Here is a 25,995-nt window from a genome sequence, read left to right on the forward strand (position 1 = left end):
ATTTTTTAATTTTTATACAATTTTTAAAGGTTACTTTCCATTTACAGTTATTACAAAATATTGGTTATATTCCCTGTGTTGTACAATACATCCTTGAGCCTATCTTAAACCCAATAGTTTGTACCTTCTACTCCCCCACTCCTATACTGCTTTATGCCCGCCACCCCTCATAACCACTAGTTTGTTCTCTATATCTGTGAGTCTGCTTCTTTTTTGTTATATTCACTAGTTTGTTGCATTTTTTTAGACTCTGTATATAAGTGATATCATATAGTATTTATATTTCTCTGTCTGACTTGTTTCACTTAGCATAATGCCCTCCACATCCATCCATGTTGCTGCAAATGGCAAAATTTTATTCTTTTTTATGGCTGAGTAGTATTCCATTGCATATTTATACCACAGCTCCTTTACCCATTCATCTGTTGATGGACACAGGTTGTTTCCATGTCTTGGAAATTGTAAATAATGCTGCTATGAACACTGGGGTGCATCTAGTTCTTTTAAATTCAGCAAATATGGTCACATTTCTACCATGCTAAAAAAAACATTCCCCCCAGGAAAACTCTTTCCTGTTATTTAGCAGTGCTAGATGGATCTAGATTTTGTGAATTTTGAAACTTATTACAGTTTGTGCTTCTTTAAGGAAAAAAAAACCCAGAAAATTATAAATACAGGATTAGGTGCAAGTAAATGTTTATTATGGAACACATAAATTTCTACAAATGAACAAGGACTAGAATACTCAGGCCTTTTATTCTGAGATATTTTGGGGAATTTATCAGAAGTGTTTACATGGAAATGTTCCACTTTGCTACTGGCACAGAATATTCCATACCTCTCAGGAATGCCCTGAACTCATGGGACCCAAGCAAATGATAGTCCCTGAAGCTTAAGCTCATTACTTTCATGGAAAATCAGCTTTTGCTACTGCCTTGTTTTTCTCTCTCTGTTCAGAGCCAGGGCTCTAAAAGGAAAATCTGATGCTCTGTTTTCATTTCCTCCTATCCTATTCATTCTTCCACTCACTGCAAAATGGTCTCCACCTCTGCTGCTCTGTTGTAATTTTGCCTGAAAGTCATTTATAATTTCCTTCTTGCCAAATAAACTCGATACTTTTCAATACTGGCTTTTTGCATTTACATTTTGTATTTGACCATCAGTTCTTTTTCCTTTACTTCCAACACGTTCTCCTAGTTAGCCTTCAGATTCTTAGATATCTTTTTCTTAGTTTTCATCACTGACTCCTTTTGATTTTATTCTTGGGATCCTTAAGTATAGTTTTGCCATAGCCTTATTTTAATTCTATATAGTATACACTTATTTCTCTACATAACATCTTACTTATTCAATATCTTCCCTTTCTGCCAAATCCCTATCACCAGGCCCATACTTCTTTCTAACTTTCAAGTGTTTACGTCCAAATGCTTGTGCAAAGTCCCTGAGGAGAGAGCATGCTTAATTTGTTCAAGGGCCAGGTTGGAGGTTAGTATGTTGGAACTAATGAGTTAGTAGAAAAGGAGTAGGAGAGGAATTAAGAGAATTAGTTAGTATAGTATTTCTCAATGGAGTACTTGCAGCAGAGTAGTTAACACATTGCTTTCAATTGTTTATTGCTTATATGACTTCACTCCTAAACTGAACTCCTTGAAAAAGGAAACTGTACTCTCCTTGCTTCTGCTGTCACATTACCTTTTCACTTGTATAAATTTTACTGAATGAATATATGAACGAGTATATGAATGAATAGAAGGATTTCCATGAAACTTGTACTAAGCGACATGATTCAAAAATAAATGACTCCTGGTGAAATATCTGTAAACATTCATCTTATAAAAACATGATAAAGAGTTCTTATGAAATTTCAAATGAACCTGCATATCTTTTTTTGATTTAAAAAAGTCAGTGACAAAGCTAAGTGAAGTATTGACATTTGGAAAGTAATGTCTTTCTATTTGCTTTCTGAATTTCATTTAACATGCCATTGTTTTATAAAATGATATTAGATAAATGTAAGCTTTCTCAAAGTGCCTATACTATAAAATTGGTAAGCTGAAAATTTCAGCAATAAATTTCCCTCTTATCTAAAGTACTAAATGAAATATTTTCATTTGATAGTCATTTATATTTGGTCACTTAAGTGGTTAGGAAGAAGTATTAGGTACTGTTTACATGTTATACATTTTCAATAGAAAAATAGCGACACTAAAGTTCCATAATAATTCGTAGGAGATATAAGCATTTCTAAAATTATTCTAGCCTTATAAAACCATCACTTATACTACAGTTGCCTTCAATATAACTATAAACCAATTGAGCACCAATCGTTTTCACCTCCTTATTTTTTTATGGATTCTGGCAAAGTAAAAATGTGATTATACTATCGCTGTAGTATTTACATTTGCTAAATTTCTCTTGAAAGTCAAGAAGTACAGATACTATACTAAGAGTAAAAAAATCCATGACATCATCATTAACAATCTAGGAGTCAGAATATCCCACGGAAACCTTGAATGAAAATAGTTATGACCAAACCATAAATAGCAGCAGGACTTGCACAAAATCAGTAGCTATGTGGTAGGAGCAGCTAAAGGAGGAGGAAAGCACTCAAACACAGTTTCAAGATGGCTTAGCTCAGGACCTGGGTACAAGCCAGAAATGGATGGTGGCTCCCAAGGGGCAGAGCTGCAAGTGGTGCACCTTCTACTTTGTACAGAAGGAAAAGCAGCTTGAAGTGAGAATATACATAGGTTCATGGCAGTGGTCAAGGGCCTGGTCATCTGTTAAAGAGCTGGAAGGAAAAGGACTGGATAATCGGTGACAAGGAAGTCAGGGGTAGAGGCATGTGGATGGACTCAAGAGAGTAAGCATAAAGAGTAAAATTTTCATACCACCTTCTAACAGCCATCATAAGAGTCACTGAACAATCAAGTGGATAAAATGACTTGCCCAGTTGATGTTATCCAACATTTGTCATTAGCCACCCCAGAACTGGCAATGATTGATGGTCAAATAAATGAAGTGGTCACAGTGGCAGAACAGAAGCTACACATGGGTCCAACAGCACAGACTCCTACTTTCAAGACACATCTAGCTACATCTTCTTCTGAACAGTCAAATTGTTAATGATAGAGACCAATATTGAGCCTCTAATATGATATAAATCCTCTAGGAGATCAATTGGCCACTTGGAAATAAATTCCATAAAAATTTAGCAGCGTTCCTTGTTGATGAAATTTGTGGAAAATTAGTGATCTAAGACAGGTTGAGATGTCCCTTCCCAGGTAAAAGATAAGTTCCTGCATCTGGCAACTAAGAAAAAAAGGTACAACATCTAATGACCTTCTTTGGATTTTGGAGTTAAAATATATCTCATTTGGGCATGTGGCTTATACTTTGATAAAATATTTAATCCAAAAAGCTGCCAGTTTTGAGTAGGGTTCGGAACCAGAGAAATATCTGCACTAGGTCCAGGCTGCCATGCAAGTTGCTCTGACACTTGGGCCATGTGACCCTTCAAATCTGACGGTCATGGGCTGTCTGTGGCAAATATGAATGAGGTATGGATTATTTCACAGGCATTTATAAATGCATCATAGTACAGACCTCAGAATTTTGGAGAAAAGCTAGACAGTCCTCTACAGATAACTATTCTCCTTTTGAAAAACAGCTTTTGGCTTACTACAGTGCTTACTAGAGACAGAATGCTTGAACATAGGCCCCCATGTTACCATGTGACCTGGGATGCTCATTACAAATTCAGTATTTTCTGACCTACCGAGTCATAAAGTTTAGTGTGCAAAGTAGCATTCCATCATCAAATAGAGACAGGCTTGAGAAAGTTCTAAAAGCATAAGTAAGTTTTGTGAAAAAACATGGCAGAGATGACAATGGCCCAAGCTCATGCCCCATATCTCCTCTCTCTTAACCAGCATCTATGGTCTCAAGGGGATCCCTTGTGACCAACGACTCAGGAAGAAGAAATCTAGGCCTGGTAGCATATCTAGCACTATATAGTCTCACCAGGGTGTCCCTGAATGACAGCTCTAATGGAAAATTCTCCAAGTAGGCAACATTTTTTAAATTAATAAACATTTCTAGAGCAGTATTAGGTTTAATAGAAAATTGAAGCGATAGTAAAGAGAGTTCCCATATAACTATTCTTCCCTTACCCACCAACCCCCCTCACAGTTTACCCTATTATGAACATCTTGCATTTGTGTGGTACATTTGTTTCAACTGATGAACCAATATTGATACATTATTATTAACTAAAGTCCATAGTTTACATTAAGGTCCATTCTGTGTTATACACTTCTGTGGTTTTGCCAAATACATAATGTTATGTATCCATCATTACAGTATTATATAGAAGAGTTTCACTGCCCTAAAAATCCCCTGAGCTCTACCTATTCACCTTATCACATGAAAACCACTGATATATTACTGTTTCTATAGTTTAGTCTTTTCCAGAATGTCATATAATTGGAATTGTTCAGAATGTACATAGCCTTTTCAGTACAGTACAGTATGTGCATACCGTTTTACTAGGCAATATGTGTCAAGAGCTGAGTTGAGCTGAGCTAGAGAAAGTTGAGCTACCAGGTGTTAAGGTGGTCAGTTAAGGCAATGAGCCAAGATGAAAGAACTGTTACTTTAATCATTTAATCATGGCTTTAATCATTTATTACACTGGATAAGCAAGAGGCTAACCAGGATAAATCACCAATTCCTTCAATGTTAAATTTTTCCCATGGAATCGTGCCAGAGGAAGGTCAGATATATTAGTGCAGATGGGAGAATCCACCAAGGGAGCCCTGAACAAAATGCTCCTGCTGTGTTTTAGATCTAATGGGGAGGAGAGGAGAAGGCAAAGGCTAGGAATGGAAAAGTACTGAATACGGAGTCAGAATGCTGAAAAATGCCTCACGGCCCTCCAATAAGGTGGTCATGGCAGAGGCATCTGAGAAAGGCCACAGGAGAGGGCTCCCTATAATGAAGTCTCCAAGTTCAGGCATTTAGGCTAGGAATGCATATATGCATAGAGCAGACCAGCTAGAGTGGAGGTGGGAAGGCACTGAGTACTTGACTACAGCTCCCTTCAGACTGTGTATTAAGTCTGATATGAGGAGGGCAGCTTTCTCTTATGAGGCCTGCCAGATAAGGGCTTTGTAACTGCTTATGGTCAAGACTGAAAGATAACACATAGAATTTTAGCTTGGAGATGGACTCAATATGCACTTAAAGTCCCTCCACGTCTTTTCTTGGCTTGATAAATCATTTTTTTTTAAATCGTGGAATAATATTCTATTGTATGGATGTACCAGTTTGTTTATCCGTTCACGTTTTGAGGAACATCTTAGTTGCTTCTAGTTTTTTAAAATTACGAGTAAAGACTCATGTGCAGGTTTTTGTGTGGACATAAGCTGTCACCTCATTTGAGTAAATACCTAGGAGGGTGGTTGCTGGATCATAGGTTGAAACTATTCTTGGCTTGTAAGAACTGCCAAACTGTCTTCCAAAGTGGTTGTGCCTTTTAAAATTTTCACCATCAATGGTGTCCTATAATGACAAACACTCAATTTTGATATATTCTCTCCTTTTTTGTCTTATGGTTTATACTTTTGGGATTTTAAGGTATTTTCTCTCACATATTAAGGTAATGAAGATATTTGCCTGTGTTTTCTTTTATTAGGTTTATACTTTTACCCCTAGCTTTACTTTCTAAACAATTTCTCATTCCTCCCACCTCTTTCTCACCACTCTCTCTTAGTGGTGGGAGAGAGAGACTGACATTGAAATACTAGAGAATTAGTTCTTTTCTCATGAGAACCTTAATTAAAACATTTATCAATATCTATTTCCACCTCTCCACTGTCTCCAAAGAACAAGTACCCTAGCTTGCTTTCACTTTTCTTTGATCCTTCCCACCTGACACCTTTATAACCACATCAGACTTCAACCAAGCATACCTCCAGTACTGACTGAGAACCAACTTTTTTTTTTGAATTTTACTTTACTTATTTTTTTAATACAGCAGGTTCTTATTAGTTATCTGTTTTATACATATTAGTGTATACATGTCAATCCCAATCTCCCAATTCATCACACCACCACCACACCACACCCCCACTTTCCCCCCTTGGTGTCCATTTGTATGTTCTCTACATCTGTGTCTCTATTTTTGCCTTGCAAACCAGTTCATTTGTACCATTTTTCTAGATTCCACATCTATGTGTTAATATATGATGTTTGTTTTTCTTTCTGACTTACTTTACTCTGTATGACAGTGCCTATGTCCATCCACATCTCTACAAATGAACCAATTTCGTTCCTTTATATGGCTAATATTCCATTGTATATATGCACCACATCTTCTTTATCCATTCGTCTGTCAAGGGGCATTTAGGTTGTTTCCATGTCCTGGCTATTGTAAATAGTGCTGCAATGAACACTGGGGTGCATGTGTCTTCTTGAATTATGGCTTCCTCTGGGTATATGCCCAGGAGTGGGATTGCTGGGTCATATGCTAGTCAGATATTTAGTTTTTTAAGGAACCTCCATACTGTTCTCCATAGTAGCTGTATCAATTCACATTCCCACCAACAGTGCAAAAGGGTTCCCTTTTCTCCACACTCTCTTCAACATTTGTTGTTTGTAGATTTTCTGATGATGCCCATTCTAATTGGTGTGAGGTGATACCTCACTTTAGTTTTGATTTGCATTTCTCTAATAATTAGTGATGTTGAGCCACTTTTCATGTGCCTCTTGGCCATCTGTATGTCTTCTTTGGAGAACTGTCTATTTAGGTCTTCTGCCCATTTTTGGATTGGGTTGTTTGTTTTTTTAATATTGAGCTGCATGAACTTTTCGTATATTTTGGAGATTAATGCTTTGTCTGTTGATTCATTTGCAAACATTTTCTCCCATTCTGAGGGCTGTCTTTTTGTCTTGTTTATAGTTTCCTTTGCTGTGCAAAAGCTTTTAAGTTTCATTAGGTCCCATTTGTTTATTTTTGTTTTTATTTCCATTACTCTAGGAGTTGGGTCAAAAAAGATCTTGCTGTGATGCATGTCAAAGAGTATTCTTCCTATGTTTTCCTCTAAGAATTTTATAGTATCTGTTCTTACATTTAGGTCTTTAATTCACTTTGAGTTTATTTTTTTGTATGGTTTTAGGGAGAGTTCTAATTTCATTCTTTTATATGTAGCTGTCCAGTTTTCCCAGCACCACTTATTGAAGAGACTGTCTTTTCTCCATTGTATATCCTTGTCTCCTTTGTCATAGATTAGATGACCATAGGTGCGTGGTTTATCTTTGGGCTTTCTACCCTGTTCCATTGATCTATATTTCTGTTTTAGTGCCAGTGCCATACTGTCTTGATTACTGTAGCTTTGTAGTATAGTCTGAAGTCAGGGAGTCTGATTCCTCCAGCTCCATTTTTTTTGCCTCAAGATTGCTTTGGCTATTCGGGATTTTTTGTGTCTCCATACAAATTTTAATTTTTTTTTCTAGTTCTGTAAAATATGCCATTGGTAATTTGATAGGGATTGCATTGAATCTGTAGATTGCTTTGGGTAGCATATTCATTTTCACAATGTTGATTCTTCCAATCCAAGAACATGGTATATCTCTCCATCAGTTTGTGTCATCTTTGATTTCTTTCATCAGTGTCTTATAGTTTTCTGAGTACAGGTCTTTTACCTCCTTAGGTAGGTTTATTACGTATTTTATTCTTTTTGTTGCAATGGTGAATGGGATTATTTCCTTAATTTCTCTCTATGATATTTAGTTGTTAGTGTATAGGAATTCAAGAGATTTCTGTGCATTAATTTTGTATTCTGCAACTTTACCAAATTCATTGATTGGCTCTATTAGTTTTCTGGTGGCATCTTTAGGATTCTCTATGTATAGTATCATGTCATTTACAAACAGTGACGGTTTTACTTCTTTTCCAATTTGTATTCCTTTTATTTCTTTTTCTTCTCTGATTGCCATGACTAGGACTTCCAAAACTATGTTGAGTAATAGTGGTGAGAGTGGACATCCTTGTCTTGTTCCTGATCTTAGAGGAAATGCTTTCAGTTTTTCACCATTGAGAATGATGATGTTTGCTGTAAGTTTGTCATATATGGCCTGTATTATGTTGAGGTAGGTTCCCTCTATGCTCACTTTCTGGAGACTTTTTATCAGAAATCAGTGTTGAATTTTGTCAAAAGCTTTTTCTGCATCTTTTGAGATGATCATATGGTTTTTATTCTTCAATTTGTTAATATGGTGTATCACATTGATTGATTTGCATAGTGAAAGAATCCTTGCATCCCTGGGATAAATCCCACTTGATCATGGTGAATGAGCCTTCTAATGTGTTGTTGGATTCTGTGTGCTATTATTATTATTATTTTTTTTTGCGGTACGCGGGCCTCTCACTGCTGTGGCCTCTCCCGTTGCGGAGCACAGGCTCCGGACGCGCAGGCTCAGCGGCCATGGCTCACGGGCCCAGCCGCTCTGCGGCATGTGGGATCTTCCCGGACCAGGGCACAAACCCGTGTCCCCTGCATCGGCAGGTGGACTCTCAACCACCGCGCTACCAGGGAAGCCCTGTGTGCTACTATTTTGTTGAGGACTTTTGCATCCATATTAATCAGTGATATTGGTCTGTAATTTTCTTTTTTTGTGTGATATCTTTGTCTGGTTTTGGTATCAGGGTGATGGTGGCCTCATAGAATGAGTTTGGGAGTGTTCCTTCCTCTGCAATTTTTTGGAAGAGTTTGAGAAGGTTAGGTGTTAGCTCTTCTCTAAATGTTTGATAGAATTCACCTGTGAAGCCATCTGGTCCTGGACTTTTGTTTGTTAGAACCAACTTTCTTTTAATTCAAGGGTATCTCTACTGATTTTAAAAATTAGTTTATTAGGGCTTCCCTGGTGGCGCAGTGGTTGGGAGTCCGCCTGCCGATGCAGGGGACACGGGTTCGTGCCCTGGTCCAGGAGGATCCCACGTGCCGTGGAGCGGCTGGGCCCGTGAGCCATGGCCGCTGAGCCTGCGCGTCCGGAGCCTGTGCTCCACAATGGGAGAGGCCACAGTAGTGAGAGGCCCATGTACCACAAGAAAAAAAAAAGAAATTAGTTTATTAGATTAATTTATACTCAACTGCTTTTAAACCGTTCATATGTCCTGAGTTTGGTTTAAGAAGGGAGCCTGTAGATTTCATGAGGTCACCATATTGTCAAAAATTCTTATTTCTCTTCTGATGTTTAAACATCTTTTGTGATGCTTAAAATTTAATATCATCCAAATTCTAAAACTTTTCTGCATCACTTCATTCAGCTAAATGTGAGAATAATTCTACCACTTATCAAAAATCAAGTCAATGAGATTAGATTAAAAAATTGGTAAAATAATGCTATATAAATGCAAAGTACAGGTCAAGTTCTAATAAAATCATAGAGACTTGCCAAATTTGTTGTCATGTTCTTGAAGTTTGGGAAAAGTATGCAGAAAATGTTAAGTACAAAAGTAAAACAAAACGTGAAAGTGTCATTTTTTTAAACTTTAAAATGTTACATATAAATTTAGAGTGATGGGGCTTTCCTGGTGGCGCAGTGGTTGAGGGTCTGCCTGCTGATGCAGGGGACACGGGTTCGTGCCCCGGTCCGGGAGGATCCCACATGCCGCGGAGCGGCTGGGCCCGTGAGCCATGGCTGCTGGGCCTGAGCGTCCGGAGCCTGTGCTCTGCAATGGAAGAGGCCGCAGCGGTGAGAGGCCCACGTACCGCAAAAAAAAAAAAAAAAAAAAAAAATTTAGAGTGATGCATGTCACCAATTCTTTAATGCATGGATAGAAGAATTAATAGCATGGTTCAAAGAACATTTGAGGAACAGAGATTTATATAGTCTCTTGGGAAATTCATACTGGAATAATTTTGCTAAGTTAGAGTCCTTTGGGCCAATAAAATATATGGAATTATCTTTTCTACAGAGCAAAACTCATTTGTATCTCTACCTGATTAAAAAATAAATAAAAATTAGAAGGTTACTTCTTAGAATCTGGGCCCTAATCAAAGGGAAAAGTCCCTAGGATAGTTAAAAAAAAATTCCTATGAAGGCCTGTTAGACAATGCTCTAATATCACAATGAAAAGACATGCAATCATACTTTGCCTTATTTCCAAATTTTGGATATTTTTTTCAACAATATAAAATTCTTTTGTAGTCTTATAAATCAACCATGTTTTATTCCTCTTTATTTGTTCCCAATCTCTAACATTTTAAAGTATTTAATTCAAGCTTAGACTATAAGAATCTCTAAATAATAAAGGTTATTAATTTTATCCCTTACAAATTTTGACAGCTAGAGATAGGGCTTTTTCCAAACCTTTTTCTCTGATCTCATCAAGAGATATTTGTGCAGTAAAAATTATTTCTCTACTCTATTTCTAGTTCTCTGCTTACTTCTCCTGCAACCCAAGTCTTGACTCTTGTACAATTTTCGCACTCTTGAGGTAAGTTTTTATTTTTCCCACATTGAGCTAATTTATTTTTTCAAGGCACTAATCTTACTGGTGATTTTTTTTCTTACTTTCTCTTAATATTGCCTCTTTAAAATAAAATGCATAAAAAATGTAATTGCATATTTAACATCTGCTTATCATAAAATAAATATGCAGTGATTTTAACTTGCATCTTTATTTAATGAGAAATTATAGTCTCTTATGTAGCTTCAAAGAAATATGATGATGATGATGGTGATGATGATGGTGTTGATGTTGATGCTTAACCTCAATAGAGTACTCAGAGTTTATCAATGCTTTCACTTTCCATGTCTTATTTAATTCCAGTCAATTCTCCCTACAAGGCTGATAGATGAAAGAGGCACATGGATCCTCTTTAAAAAGCCAATAACACTGAAGCTTATGAATAAGTGATTTTGCAGCTTTACTAGTAAACTCTAGATCCACTAATAAAATATAGCTTTCTCTGAATCCACATTCTATCCACTTTCTAGTATGTCACACTCTGTGAAAGTACTTTGTAAACTGCAAACTGCTATACAAATGTGCAGGGTTATCAATACCACATTTATTCTTTCTTCCCTTTTGTCTATCCCTATACTTCACTCAGCAGAAAGAAGTTAATAAGACATGTTTTTATGGGTGGAGTGTATATGAGGCTAAAAGTGAAGTGTTCCACTTAATTAGCTGATCAAGTAAATTGGACTTTCCAATTTATGAAGTTATAACTAAAAATGCAAGCCCTGATACTACTGATACCTAGCCCAAGTTGTTTATATAAGGAGTAAAATGGGTCTACCAGATGACTCAGCAGACCACTCCTTGGAGAGACCCTTATGTGAAAGAGGCTTTTCCCACTAGACAGCATGTCCTCTTTATAAGATCTGTGGTAGATTATATAATTTCTGAGTGATTTAATAGATTTCATAAAGGAGAAATCTAAATGGTGTTTGACTGTAAGGAAAACAAAACAAAGAATAAAAAGCAAAGCCATTCTAAATTGCAATTAGCATAGTAATCACTGCCATCTTCAACAGCAGGAACAATTTTGACTCTGTTAAAATGAGGATCTAGCTTTTTCTGCAAACATGGTGTTCTATAGCTCATCTTTAGCTTGGCATTTACTGCTGGGATTACCATAGGCAACCAGCTGCTCTCTAATATAGGGAAGGAGGCCAGGACTCAGTTGGAAACAATCGAAGACTGAAATCCTGCTGTTTAAGAATAAGTGAGCTAACAAGAACTTTCTGTATTAAAAAAAAAGGAAGAAGAAGTGAGAATCAGAGAATAAAGAAAACTTCAAAGAGTTGTTGTGAATCAATACACGGACAGTTTTGAATGAGTGACTGGGTTTTTATCCTCCTTCCCTCTGGACTTTACTTAAGCTGTATTTAATAACAGATCAGGCATTGGCATTTATAAAGCTAGTTTGTACTGAGTTTGGAAGCATAAGAAAATTCTATTATTTATTTTTCAGAAGAAAAATTAAACTCCAGAGTTTTTAGATTTTAAAGTATAGAGTGAGCAAAATCGGATTATAACAGACAAATTTTTACTCCCTAATTATGCTCTGGCTGTCCCACTTTTTGTTTTTACTCATCTTCTTATCTCAAACTCAGTCATTCTTAACTTTTTATTGTGACACTGACACCTTTGAGAGTATGAAGAAAACTATTGTCCATAACCTTGGGAACAAATGCATAAACACATAAAATTATATAATTAGTTTATGAGTCCCTAGAATCCTATCCTTTAAACTCAGATGAAGAACCTTTACTGCACCAGTAATGTTCTTTTATCCTTTGCCTGTCAAAATCCAATTCAAGTTTCAAAACTCAATTCAACATGCCACTTCTGAGAAGTCTTCTCTATTTCTATTCCTCCATGCAAGTTGACATTTATTATCCCCTCCATTATGCTTATACCTTTATTACAATCATTTATTCATTTTTCTTACATTTTCTTCCTTCCTTCAACATTTATTTATTAAATAGGCATCATAAAACTGAAATGAATAAAATAATTTCTGCCCTCAAGGAACTCTTGCTTCACTGATGAGACTTATACAAATGTGTGATCACGTGAGATAAGTGCTTATATACAGTGCAGGAAATGCATTGAGAGTACCGTGAAAAGGATGCCCAATGTTTCTTGTAAATATACTGCACCTTATTTATGAGACTTTTGCAATTTACTAAAAACTCTCCAACAACTCATCTTCATTTAATATTCCCAACTTTGTCAGCTGCAATATTATTAACAAATTTTACAGTTGATAAAATAAATTCAGAGAAGAAAAGATATTACTCAGAATGACCCAACAGGTAATTAATGAAACTGGGATTCAAAGTAATGTCTTATGACTCCAAAGCCAGTACTTTCTTCCATACTATGCTATATTTTTAGGATGGTTGAAGTTAGTGTAAATCATGTGTCCATTTCCCTACTACATTATAAGGTTCTTGGATTAATATAACATATTTTTCATTTTATATTTTCTCTCTCTCTCTTAATTTTTTTCTTTCCAGCAAAAAAAAAAAAAAAAAAAGCCACCATATATATGGTTGGTACTTAGTGATACGTGTTTGTACTGAGTTTCCAGGTTGTATTTGCCCCAATGTACTTGACTCAATCTCCAGTTCGGAAAGTAGAGGTGTGAACTAATTTTATGAAGCTCCTACAATGTAGCAGGCACTGAGCTATGCGCTTTACATGTATTACATCATTTCATTCCAATACTGAAACTGAAAGGTAGGGCTTCTGATGTTCATTGTAGATGGGGAACTTAAAACTTCAAAAGCTAAGTAATATGTCTAAAGGCACAACATTTATAAATGCTTATGCTAGATAATACATTTCTGCTTAATGTCACCTGATGGGCCTTTTGTATGCTTTCAATGATTATTTAGATGGATTTCTGTTTTTGAGAACAATGTAAACATTAACTAAAGAGTGATTCAGAAATGGGATTAAATTTATCCAACAAGTTATTCAACATAAATATACTGACTGCTACTATGTTTCAGGCACTTTTCAAGATAATGTGGATATAGAAATGAATAAAATGAGTATTCCTTTTCCTCAAGAGAATTTCCATTCTAATAAATAAATAATAATCAAATATATAAGTAAATATGTATGTCATGTGGTGACAATCAATGCAATAGAGATAAAGAAAGTAGAACGTGGGGTTTAGGAAGTGTGCAGGGGAAAAGGTACCATTTTATACAGGTGAAGTTTGATTAGAAACCAGATGTGAAAAAATAATCCATATGAACGTCCAGAGAGAGTGCTACAGTTAGATTATTTTACAGTTTCTATGATTTCAGTTTAAACATTTTTCTAATAATTTTGGAATTCAAGATTGAGCTCTTATTGATTATTGACACAGATGCATGTGCATCTTTTTTTTTTTTTTAAAGGAAGAAGCTTGCTGTCGAAAAATAAATTCAAATTTTTTCAGTCCTTCTAAGTCATCCAAATCATTTTAAAAAATCAATTTAGGCTTGTTATTATTATTATTTTTCTTCCTGAAATTTAAAAATAATCCTAAAATGCAATTTGAAAATTCCTCCAAGCACACGTTGTGACCCACTCACAACTGTCTAGACATTCACTTGCTTCATTATCCATATATGGAGCACATTTATATACAACTCCTTTGGGCTATATAAGAAGAATGAAATGTGATTCGTGCTCCTGTGTAGATTACCATCCAGTAGGAATGATAACCCAGCACTTGAAAAACTACTGTAAGTCCTGCTATAAGAGCTATGGATAGTTAGGGAGTTTAGGACTGACATGTACACACTGCTGTATTTAAAAGGACCTATTTATAGCACAGGGAACTCTGCTCAATACTATGTAACAACCTAAATGGGAAAAGAATTTAAAAAAGAATAGATACATGTATATGTATAACTGAATCAGTTTGCTGTACATCTGAAACTAACACAACATTGTTAATCAACTGTACTCCAATATAAAATAAAAAATTAAAAAAAGGAATAAAGAAAGAGCTATACAACAAAGAAATCTGAGGGCAAAAAAAGAAAATATTTCTAATGGAGGAAGAAATAATTCAAAAAAGAGAAGGCATTTCTACTGGCACTGGAAAATCAACAGAATTATATAAAGCAGTGTAGGTGAAGGCATTATAAGCAGACATCAGCAGATGTCAAGGCATGGAGGTGAAAAGACACAGCCTAAAGAGAAGAGTGAGTAGTTTGACATGGTTTGGGCATGGGTATTTAAGTGGTGGGAAGAGATGCATGACGAGATGTGGCCAAGTGTAAAGTGATATAATATTGGAGATCTTTGAGGACCTTAATTTTTGTATCAATCCATCAAAGCCAGACAACTGCCTGAATAGGTCGAACACATTTTCAGTATGCGAGACAGTTGGAGTGATTCTTGAGCTTGCTGGAATCTTGCGAGACATTACTAATGGGGTGGACAAGACACAGCACCTGGCTGAGCTGGTTGCCAGCTGAAATTAACTGTTTCATTCCTGGAAGAGAGTGTGGCAGACCATAAGTTTATCCAAATAACATTGAAGTTAGTCGAAATAATTTTTTACAAAGTAATTACAACATTCTAGCCATTCTACTGGTCTCTTCTGAGCAATGTGCATGTGCATACATACATAAAATATACACAAACATACATATATGTAATTGCCAAAATTCATCATACTGGTTATATGTAGACAGGGTATGCTTCAAATTACTACAAACATAGTGCAAAAAGAATTTATTCAACATAGAGACAAAAAATATAATTTTTTTTCATTCTTAGAAAAAATTACCCAGAAAAAGGTACCCAACAGTTCAGTTAGTTTTTAGCAGGTATGCTGTGGTGCATTATTGTACAGCAAGCCCTTTGCAAGTGTTCTATAAAATTTAGATCAAAGTGCAAAATTTATTTTTTCAACTTCATATAACTGACTCTATCTGTCATACAGAATATCGATCTTAGCAGGCTTTATCACACAAGGTGTCTTACAACCAAAGAGTAAGAAACGCAAGTGGAGGCTGGCACTCTGGCAGCAAAGAAAGATCACTTTAGTGAAAGATGTGAACATTTTAAAGGGGAGCATGAGAGCAATAAGGAGTTTTATTCAAACAGAGGCACAATATGGAAGAGCAGATGAGTAAATTGTGTGGTTCCTGGAATAGTTTTTGTAGACCCTGAGAGACATTGTTATTTTTTATAGTGATTGTATCATAGCAACTGTTGACTTGTTTGGTGCTGACTTGGGTCTTTAGCACCTTCAGGTGGGTGCTGTCACAAATTCTAGTATTAGAAAGTGTGTCATGACACCCAAAATGTTGATGACACCACTCTTTTAACATTGGGGATTCAGGCCTAATTTACTCATCTCTTGAGAGCTTCAACAAAGAGAGGTGAAGAAAAACAGTTTCTCAATTAGTGCACCACTTGAAGCACTGTCATAATTATTCCCTGGTTGATGCATTAACATATGGGTTCTGTATTTAACCATCTGAGTTCAAATTTCACAAGCATATCCAAATTCTCAGTGGCTTAACATAATAAAAGTGTATTTCTCACTCCTTTAATAGTCTAATGAGGGTAGGAAGTGAGCTGGGGAGTCTCTTCTGCATAACTTTATTCAGGGATTTAGAATCATTCCATTTTATATCTTTGCCATCCCAATGGGCCTCTGAGGGCTCTGCTGGATGCTCTCCCTTAAACCAAGAAACAAGGGACAGAAGAGAGAGAGAGAATTCACAGAGAATCCCATGAGAATAGTTTTAGTAGTTTTAGGCCAAACCTAGAAGTTAATATATGACCTCTATATACACTCCATTGGCCAGATCTCAGTCATATGTGTCTACCTGACTGCAGAGGAGTCTGAGAAATGCAGCTTAGCTATGTGGCAAGGGGAGAAAAGGTAAAAGAATTTGCTTGCACCAATTTATGGTCTCTGTTTCAAGTGGAGTATGGCCACTTCCATAGAACTCTGAGATCTAGAATATTGGGACTAAAACATACTCTACTCTGAACTGGTCAGAGTTTTGTTAAGTTGTGGCCAGCCTTCAGATGGATGCTAACAACCCAGAAAGGGCCCTGAGGAAATCTACCAGGGTGATGAGAGGCAAACAAAAGTACAACATACATGATGAAGAGCTGAATAGACGGAGGATTCTTAGCACTGGGAGAAAAAAAACTAGAAAGGCTAGCATGTAGAAGAAGTATTGGATTTAATACACGGGGCTTTTAATTCTGAAGTTATAAACAGTGGGTAAAAATTCCGGAAAGATAGATTTGATGGAAGCTGCATAAAAATAAAAGATTTATAAAGGTCAAACTATTGCTTTGGAGCTTATAAAGCTCTACATCATTGCAGGTTGGAATTTGTCATCAGGTTTGTGTGGTGAAGGTGGCACTAGATGGAACATTGGACCAACCAATCTCTTAAGTCTGTTCTAAGCCTGAAATTCTAGATTCTGGGGCTGATTTTTAAGCTGTGGTTCCTTGCTGTAAATCTTGACCAAAGACGATTGCTGCAAACATCTTCCCATCCCTTTAAATCTGAAAATTATTTAAACACATTATTCCCTACCTCATACCATTTATTTAACATTACAATAAAGATGTCCCATTTTATTTGAAATGTTTTAAAGTTATTTTAAAATGTCAGCCAAATCATTGTCCTTTCTTTAATTTTATATTTGGAATAACAGAAGGAAGAACTTGGCTTCCTATAATAAAGAATGGCCCTATGTGATTTCAAGAGGCAATTCATTTGTGGGCTGGCTGTCAGCATTCTGCAGCTGGATATTTAGTGCTTCCTGTATTATGGGAGAGACTAGGGAACCCAAAATGACCTGGCAGCGTTCAGGGTGATCAGTTGTCTCAGTGAAGTTGTCTTCAATCCAGCAGCTGTCTCCAAAAAATCTTTCTAGCTGCTTAATTTTTCAAGGTTTGATTCCATATCCCAATATCTTATACTTTGGAAAGTTTCTGATAAACCTGTTTGTTTTTTTTCTTCCAAGGTATTGCATTATCTTTGTGAAATTGAATATTGATCCTTTTCACTCAGACAGTTTTGAAGTCAAGGACAATTCTGAGCCTTGGGTCCTGGTTTAAAGACACAGTATATAATTTTACATGTCTTCTTGGACACTCACCAATGGATTTAGATTTTGTAATCAGTGCACCTAGTTTGGAGACTGGTTTGTCATATATCATTTTAAATATAAATTCTCATGTACCAAATAGCTTCTGAGAAGGCAAACCAGAATGAGGGATTTTTTTAACATTTATTGAGGCATTAAAAATTTTTAGACTATGACCAGCCTTCCAATTAATATCAAATATCTTTAGTCCCCTTTGAGGGACTAAATCTTCAAAATCAGCACAAAATCGGGTTGTACTGGTGGAAGCTTAAGATTAAAGGGACTAATGCTACTTTCTGCATTCACAGCATCACGCTGTGTAATAAACTGGTAAGGCACGTGCACGGGGGGGGGAGGGGAGTGTTAAATTTTACATCGTAATTGTGGTTGAGTTGTGATATTTTTCTGAATGTTATACAACTATGAAATTATTGATAAGATCTTAGAGGAAAGGTACCTCTTGTACATATTGCAGAAAGCCTATGGCATAATCTACAAGAGTCTATATAAATAACTCAGACGGCAGCCATTTCACAGCTTCCAAGGTAGCTCATTACTGTGTCAGATAACTGAAGTCTTAGAAGGCTATTTACATTTTAAACCAAATTCTACTGTAGCTAGTTCTGTCCCCTAAAGCCACACAAGACAATTTATAATTTTCTATCCAAATAATAGATTTGTAGGAACTGAAAGGCTGTAATTAATGTAGATTAGTGCAATTTATTTAAAATAGTTACTACATTATAAATTATGATAACCTATTAAAAGTTTAAAAAAAAACTGGACAGAAACATAGCTTGAAAACATCTTTGTAGCCTGTAGCATGGTGTGGTTGCATCTTCTGTAAGCTGTATAAAGGCAGTTCATAAATTAAATGCATGGATGATGCAACTGCTATATTTCCATTGAGGAGATAAATAACAAAATCTGGGTACAACTGCCTATGTTAAACAAGGGTAATTTTTCTGTAACTTTCAGTATACTTTCTTTACTACACTAAAGATTTACTGTTTTTTAAATCTTTCTTTCTCTCTCCCACTCTCTCTCCCTGCCTCCCCCTCTTTTTTCTTCATTCTTATCTGAGTTATAGCTCTGCCCTTTTTCTTTTATGTTTGACTCAAATGCAATCAGAATCAGAAATTTTGCCTCTCCTTTTAGTTTACATTCTGAATTGATAAATGGACGAATGAAGCAATAAATAAATGTTCCACGAAGGTCCAGAACATTGGCTTCATAGCAAGAGTTCCTTCAGTTTTCTTCTCTTCATTTTTGTCCCAGGATAGTTTGCCTTTTTACCTCAAATATGGTAGCTTGGCAACTCATGTACGTATCTTTCCTTTAAAGATCGCTGACCTATTCTGAGTCTCCAGTAATAAGAGTCCCCAGTTGCCAGAGAACCTGTAATGGAAAACCACTTGTTGGGAAGCCTTTTGAGCTGAATGTTCTCAGAATTTTGATGAAGACTTATATTCCTTGGACACCAGGCACACCCTGACTTCAGTCCCAGAATCACCTTCTGTAGGTGGGTTAAGTCACTGAGTGATCATTTGCTCCCTGTAGGTACACATTCTTCGAGGTGTTAAATGTTGTGCTTGATCTTTGTGGTGCAAATCATGAATTTATAACGTATAAAAACCATTTGAATTATGTGGTGACTCAGCCTCAAGGAGTCTGAATAATTTTTATTCTTATTAAATTTAAAAAATTAACACAAAACAGACCATCATCTGCCTGCCATAATATAGTATGGTCATTATGTTTTTTTGTGTGAAAAGGAAGAGAATAAATATGTGAGATTTCTCACATAAAATGAAATCTCTTATTATAAACTTTTAGACTTTTTTTTACATGTTTTCTTTCTGAATAAAACTTCAGGCAAAAGAGTTGATATTGATACCAATTTGATAAAGTTTAATCTGTGTCTCTTTGCGGTGGTCAGTATTTTGCTGATATGGTTATATAAAATATTTTGTTGTAACCTTGTATAGTACATTACATGATAATCAAATTGAGATTTCCTTCTGGGGACACTGTCTCCTAAGACATTTTATGTACCCTGTCAAGACTGTTAAGCACTGACATTTCATGTTTACCCTGAAGAGTGATATTTCCAATTCTGCTTATTCTTTTGAGAATTTATTGCAGCTCATGTAGAGCAGTTGATTGTCATCAAACACCTTGCAAAAGAACTGATGTAAAAGTTAGAGGGAAGGACACAGAAAAAGATGGATCAATGTGACTCTGAAAGAAAGACTATGAAAATAACCCCTGTCAAAATTCTCAGCATCTTCTTTAATAAAGAAATTGCAGCTGGTTAAATAAGCTGGGATGAAGTGAGAGAGTGGCATGGACTTATATATACTACCAAATGTAAAACAGATAGCTAGTGGGAAGCAGCCACATAGCACAGGGAGATCAGCTCGGTGCTTTGTGACCACCTAGAGGGGTGGAATAGGGAGGGTGGGAGGGAGACGTAAGAGGGAGGGGATATGGGGATATATGTATACGTATAGCTGATTCACTTTGTTATACAGCAGAAACTAACACACCATTGTAAAGCAATTATACTCCAATAAAGATGTTAAAATATATATATATATATTTTAGAACTATTTTTACCACACATGCAAAAAGAAATGTAGTCTTAAAATAAAGATAAGAAGTTATTTAATTCTAAGCCCAGAAACCAATCCCAAGGCATCTTGATCCATTAGTAGCTTAAATTATATGAAACTTTTTGAGCATCAAAGGCTCCAAATAGTACCTAATAACCTCATGAAAGTGGATTGTAGAAGAGGAAAATTATATTCACATCCAGATACCAGGACAAAGGTAAGTCATAGACCAAGATGATTTCTGAAAGAAAAGAAAAGATCTTCTGAAAGATCTCGATGTAGGACTAGTTGCCAATATTTAAGTTTTTATTTGTATACAAGATCTTTATCATTTATTAACACTACAAAAATTAAGTGGTTCTTCCATCATGATGCAAGTTAAAACTGTTAAAAGTATTTTGATAAACAGGCACAGGCATTCTTAAGATCAAGTATTTATACCTTCTAATAATATCAATTTTGTGTGTGTGTGGGTACCTTTAACTTTTATTATAAAATAGATTTCTTTAGCATCCATTATGGAAAATTTCAAATGTACAAAAGTAGACAGAAAACCCAGTTTCATCAATTATCAATTCCTGAGCAATCTTGTTTCACCTCCAGCTCATTTTCTATTTGTCATATTCTCAAAGGCCTCTCACTTGGCCAAGTGAATTATTTTGAAGGAAATCCTTTCAAGCAGTTTTTGCTTGTCTGTTTGTTTGTAAAGTATAAGTTATCTTTTAAGTAAGACTACTATATAAATAAGTCTGATCATTATAGATTTTTTTAAAATGTGTGTTTCTTAAAATAGTTTTACAGTGGTCCTGCTCTAGTTTAACACCTGTCACAGATTAAGGGAATATTGTCAAAAATGTCTTTTTCCCATCAGTGAATAAATAAATAAAGATGTGGCAGATGCTAGAAATTCTCAGAACAAACACAGAGGCGAACTTCATCAACAGACTAATCAGGAGACGTGAAGGCTGGTGAGAGCTAAAATATTAAGATGTGACCAAGATGAGGGCATTTTAAAAATTAAGATATTCTTGGAAAAGTGAGTAAAATAGCTCTCCACTTAATTCTGAGAAAATGCAAATAAATTACTGTTAAGATGTACATCATGTTCTATTGGCAGTAATTTTGCAGGGAAACAATCTGGCTCCAGCAACAACGGGGAATTAATGAATCTAACGGGAATCTTGGCCTATTGAATTCTCACCTTCAGTCTTTGGTTAACCTGCTGCTTGGAGCCTACCTGCTCTTCAGTTTTCTCTGGAAAAAGAGGGATGCTGCTGCTTATATATTCATGTACATTAAAATAGTTTGGGTTATTACTCTTGGTAGTAATTTGCATCATTCTTTATAACTCACAAAATACATTCATTTCATTTTCAAAATAATCCTAAACAAGTAAGGCATGTATGTTTCCCTCTGTGACAAAGTACCAGAGGCTGAGAAAGTATGTAATTTACCAAAGGTAAATAAGGAGAAGGACTGCAGAGCCAGTACTTGAATTCCCACCTTCTGATTCTAGTTCAAGACTTATGATAGCACACTGCTGCTGTTGCTACTATGGAAAGGTAGTAGATAGGCTCTTTCTACCATAGAAAGACGGCAAAGCCATGGTTTTTCTGTCAGCCCCTCTACTGCTTTTGTTCAGTCCCAGACGGCCAACTCGTTACATTTTGAAAAGTTTACAGTGTCAGCCACACATAAGAGCAGAATCACTCCACCAAAATGAGAAATTCTCCTCTAGGATGTATAAATAGGATCTCAGCAGGATATCAACTGAAAAGGAAAGGAGAAAATGTCTTCAGGCTACAGGCAATTTGGTAAATTAAGGTGGTATCTAAGAAACACACTGGGGTTTCTTGGGACTTGAGCATGACTGCTCACTGACGCATTTAATGGAAGAGAGTAACAGATTGCCCAGCCCTGATTACAGATAAATCAAGATTTTAAAAGGCCATTACAGAAGCCTATATCTTCTTCTTTTACTGAAAAAGAAAATGATGTTTCCCTAAAATGCAATGAAAAATCCATGTCTATAAATGATGCCCAATTCTTGAGTAGGGGATGAGAGTTGGGGTTAACACAGCCATGTTTCCTATTCTGTCACTCCTTATCTATCAAAGGAAACTCCATGGTGCTGGGCTTAGCATTTGTGTATGCAGACAAAACATTGTGTTTATGCAGACAAGCTTGAAATAAAGGAGCAAAGCACACCGAAGTTTGAGAGACAGCTTATTATTAAAAAGAAAATACTGGGCTGAGAGTCCTCCTCTAGCTCTGGTTCTGCCCCATTTCTGCTTTTACTGTGTGACTTGGGTTATTCAATTCAGTTCACCCAACTTTCATAGGGCCCCAGCTATATTAGACACTAAAGGGATAAAATTATGACTAACCACCATTAGAAGGGTCTTAAGAATGAATAAGAAAATTAAGGCAATTACATAAATAACTTTAATATAGGTGGATTAAGGTAAGTGCATTACTAGAGGTACTAAGAAGAGATATGCAGTTTCTAATGCAGATGAGCTCACTTTGAATGGCTCTTCAGGAAAGGTTTTGTGGCAGGCAGAATTTTGGTCATATGGCCTTGTTTCCCCCAACCCTTGAGTCATGCCCTGTGAATATGTCACATTACATGAACATAAGGAAATTTGTAGATGTAATTAAGGTTGCAAAAATCAATTGACATTAAATTGGGGAGATTATTTTGGGGTGTTCAGGTGGGCCCATTTTAAACACATGTGCTCTTAAAAGTAGAGATTTCTGCAAGACGAAGGCGGGAGAGGAAGTTAGAGAGATGCAGCAGAAGGGAAGGCAAAGAGATTCAAAGTGTGAGAGACTCAACCCACCATTGCTGGGGGTGGGTACATGAAACTCATGAATCTGGGTGTCTTCTGGGAGGAAATATCAGCACCTTAAGAAAATAAATTCTACCAACAACCTGAATGAACTTGGAAGTGAATTTTTCCCCAGAGATTCCAGTGATGAACACAGCCCTGCCAAAACCTTGATTTTGGCCTTGTGAAACTTGGAACAGAGGACTCAGCTGAGCCATCCAAGACTTCTGACCTATAGTACTGTGAGATTAAAATTTTGCATTGCTTTAAGCCTTTGAATTTATGGTAACTTGTTATGGCATCACAGAAAACCAGTACAGGCTTTATAGATATGGACTTTGATATATGGTTAGGATTACAAAAAGAAGAGATTAAGAGAATGGCATCCAGGCAGAAGGTAAAGGATAGGTAATAGCACAAAGGCAGAATAATTCAAGTGTGATACAAAATCAATTGTTTGTCTCATAAAACTGAACCTAACAGCTTCAGTTAGCTCATCTATAAGTGAGTTATAAACAGTATTCTTTGCAAGCCTAGAAGGTCTATGAAAGGCCTCAGAGTTAACTGGGGGAGGGAGGTGATTATTAAAAGAAATAACCTTGTTGATTCATTTGAGACCACTATACTCCTCACCCTTATAATGTCTCAACCATTAATGTTTCGTCTTTATCCATTCTCTATATAGGACTCAACATATTGCTATTTGAAGAAAGGAATCTGCAGCTTAAAACTTTTAAAACCCACTAAACTTGATGGTTCCTTCCAGATCAACAATCTACAATTATTTCTTGAGCATGTTATGAGGATCAAATTAGATAACCATGAAATGTTATAGCTTCACATTTCTGGTAGTTTTCCTATGGTGATGTGCATTGAAATAAGTATGACCCAGAACAACTACCACTCAGGATGCCATTTGGCATTGCTGTTAGAAGTAAACATGCTTTAGTAGAAGTATAATGATTTCAATACAATACAACTCCCTCCCCCTTCTTTTGTAATAGTTCATAGTGGCTGTTCACGGCCAGGGAGAATAAAATGCTGTTCTACATAGTCATTCAGGACCCAAATTGACTGAAGTTTTGCTGTCTTCAATATGTGACTTCTAAGTCTTCTCAAGTCATCATTATTGTCAATCTAGCTGAAGAGAGTGGAAAAGGGCAGGGAGAAACACTCGAGGGAGCTGTTATGTTTGAGGCCAGGAAGTGGTACATATAATGTCTACCTTCATTTGATTAGAGAGCACTGAGTTAGTTGCAAGAGCACAACCTAATTACAAGGCAAGCTGGGACATGTAGTATTACCAGTGGGCAAATGGCCAACCACTATGGAAGGAGTGGGGTTGAAGATTTGGACCAATGAGACTGCCTCAGGGTCATGTTCAAATGAATTGCCTCCAGGATAGGCAAGAAGTACTGTTTTATTCAATAGCAAAAATCTGTTTTTGGGTAGAGGGTGTGTACAGGTGGAGGGACAAGAGTGAGTCCAATGTTGGTACCAGGGAGAAGGAAAGACTGCAGTAAGAGAAACGTACTGGGATTTTCTCCCATATTTTATGAAACCTAAATTATTCTTCTTGTGGTAAGAATTTGTGATATTTCACAACAACAGAGGAGTACACAAGTATCCTGAATAACCTCCAGGGCTACAAGAGGTCACAGACATCTAAAGAACTGGAAGCAGTACACCTACATGAGGCTTCATAAAATTGGAGGGACGATCGGTATGGGAGCTATGCAGTGTACATATGCTGCAAAGGCAATGAGCTCTAAAAAGGGAGATCTCAAATTTTCACCATTACAAGGGAAGTGAAGGGCAATGAGAGTTGGGAACTTGATGGCCAAGAACAAAGAGTTTTATCAAGGTCATGTTTGGGTAAGTGAATTACCATTTAGGGTATTCTGTACTATGCAATAAACTTGTGAGTATGACTCTGTGCCAAGAGTGCTTTCAAGATATGTTCCATGCCAAAATAAATGATACGACCTCTCTATAATAGGCCTGTATCTTATAACCAACAGTAAGAGATTCATGGAGAACATCACACAGCCTTTGGTGAAAGAGAGAGCTATCAAAGAGTTACGAAACAATACCAGGTGTATAGTGAATTACTGGTGAGTGAAATGGAAGGGAGCATGCAAATTGTGTTTTTAAAGACTTGAAAGCCCTTATATAGGAGACGAATTACATTTGCTCTTTTGACTGCAAAGGATAGAGCCACCAAGAAAAAGTGGAAACTTAGAGGAGTTGAATAAGTTGTTTTACAAACAACCCTCTCTTTGTGTTTCAAAGTTAGAGAGAAGCCTTGGGAGGAAACTTGCACTCCTCTTAAGCAAAAGATTGCAAGCAAAATCTAGTTGACCAGTTGGAAGGAATGCAGCAGCGAGGGAAGATAGATGCTAGGGTATCGATAGTTATAGATGTTTTTAGGTTCTTTCAAATCTTAAAATTGTCACTTCATGACAGAAATATAACAAAGACAAAATTCATGCAGGCCTTAAAAATAATGTAAATGTGCTGGGTCATATTTATTTTTGTGAAACAAGCATTTTGTTTTGTTTTATTTTTCTTTCCACTTTTTGAGAAGTTTGTACAAAGATGATCCAACATAAATCAACCTACTTTAATGACATTAGACACTATAAATCTACTGTTTAATCCTTACTTAGTAGGGAGAAAAAAAAGATATTTCCTTTAGAGAGTAGAGATATTCCTACAGGCAGTACTTAGTTCTAAAAATCAAGGCGAGAGTATAGTTATTAATGTAGCAACTTTATACACAGGGCATAAAGCATGAAACTATTTGCTTAAGGCAAGACACCAAGTCAGTGGAGGAAGCAGAAAATACCTCACCTTAGACTCTGTTTTGCTATTCTGAGTCCTCATAGCAGCTGTCT

This window comes from Globicephala melas, chromosome 4 (genome assembly GCF_963455315.2).
Source record: "Globicephala melas chromosome 4, mGloMel1.2, whole genome shotgun sequence".
NCBI classification, from domain to species: Eukaryota; Metazoa; Chordata; class Mammalia; order Artiodactyla; family Delphinidae; genus Globicephala; species Globicephala melas.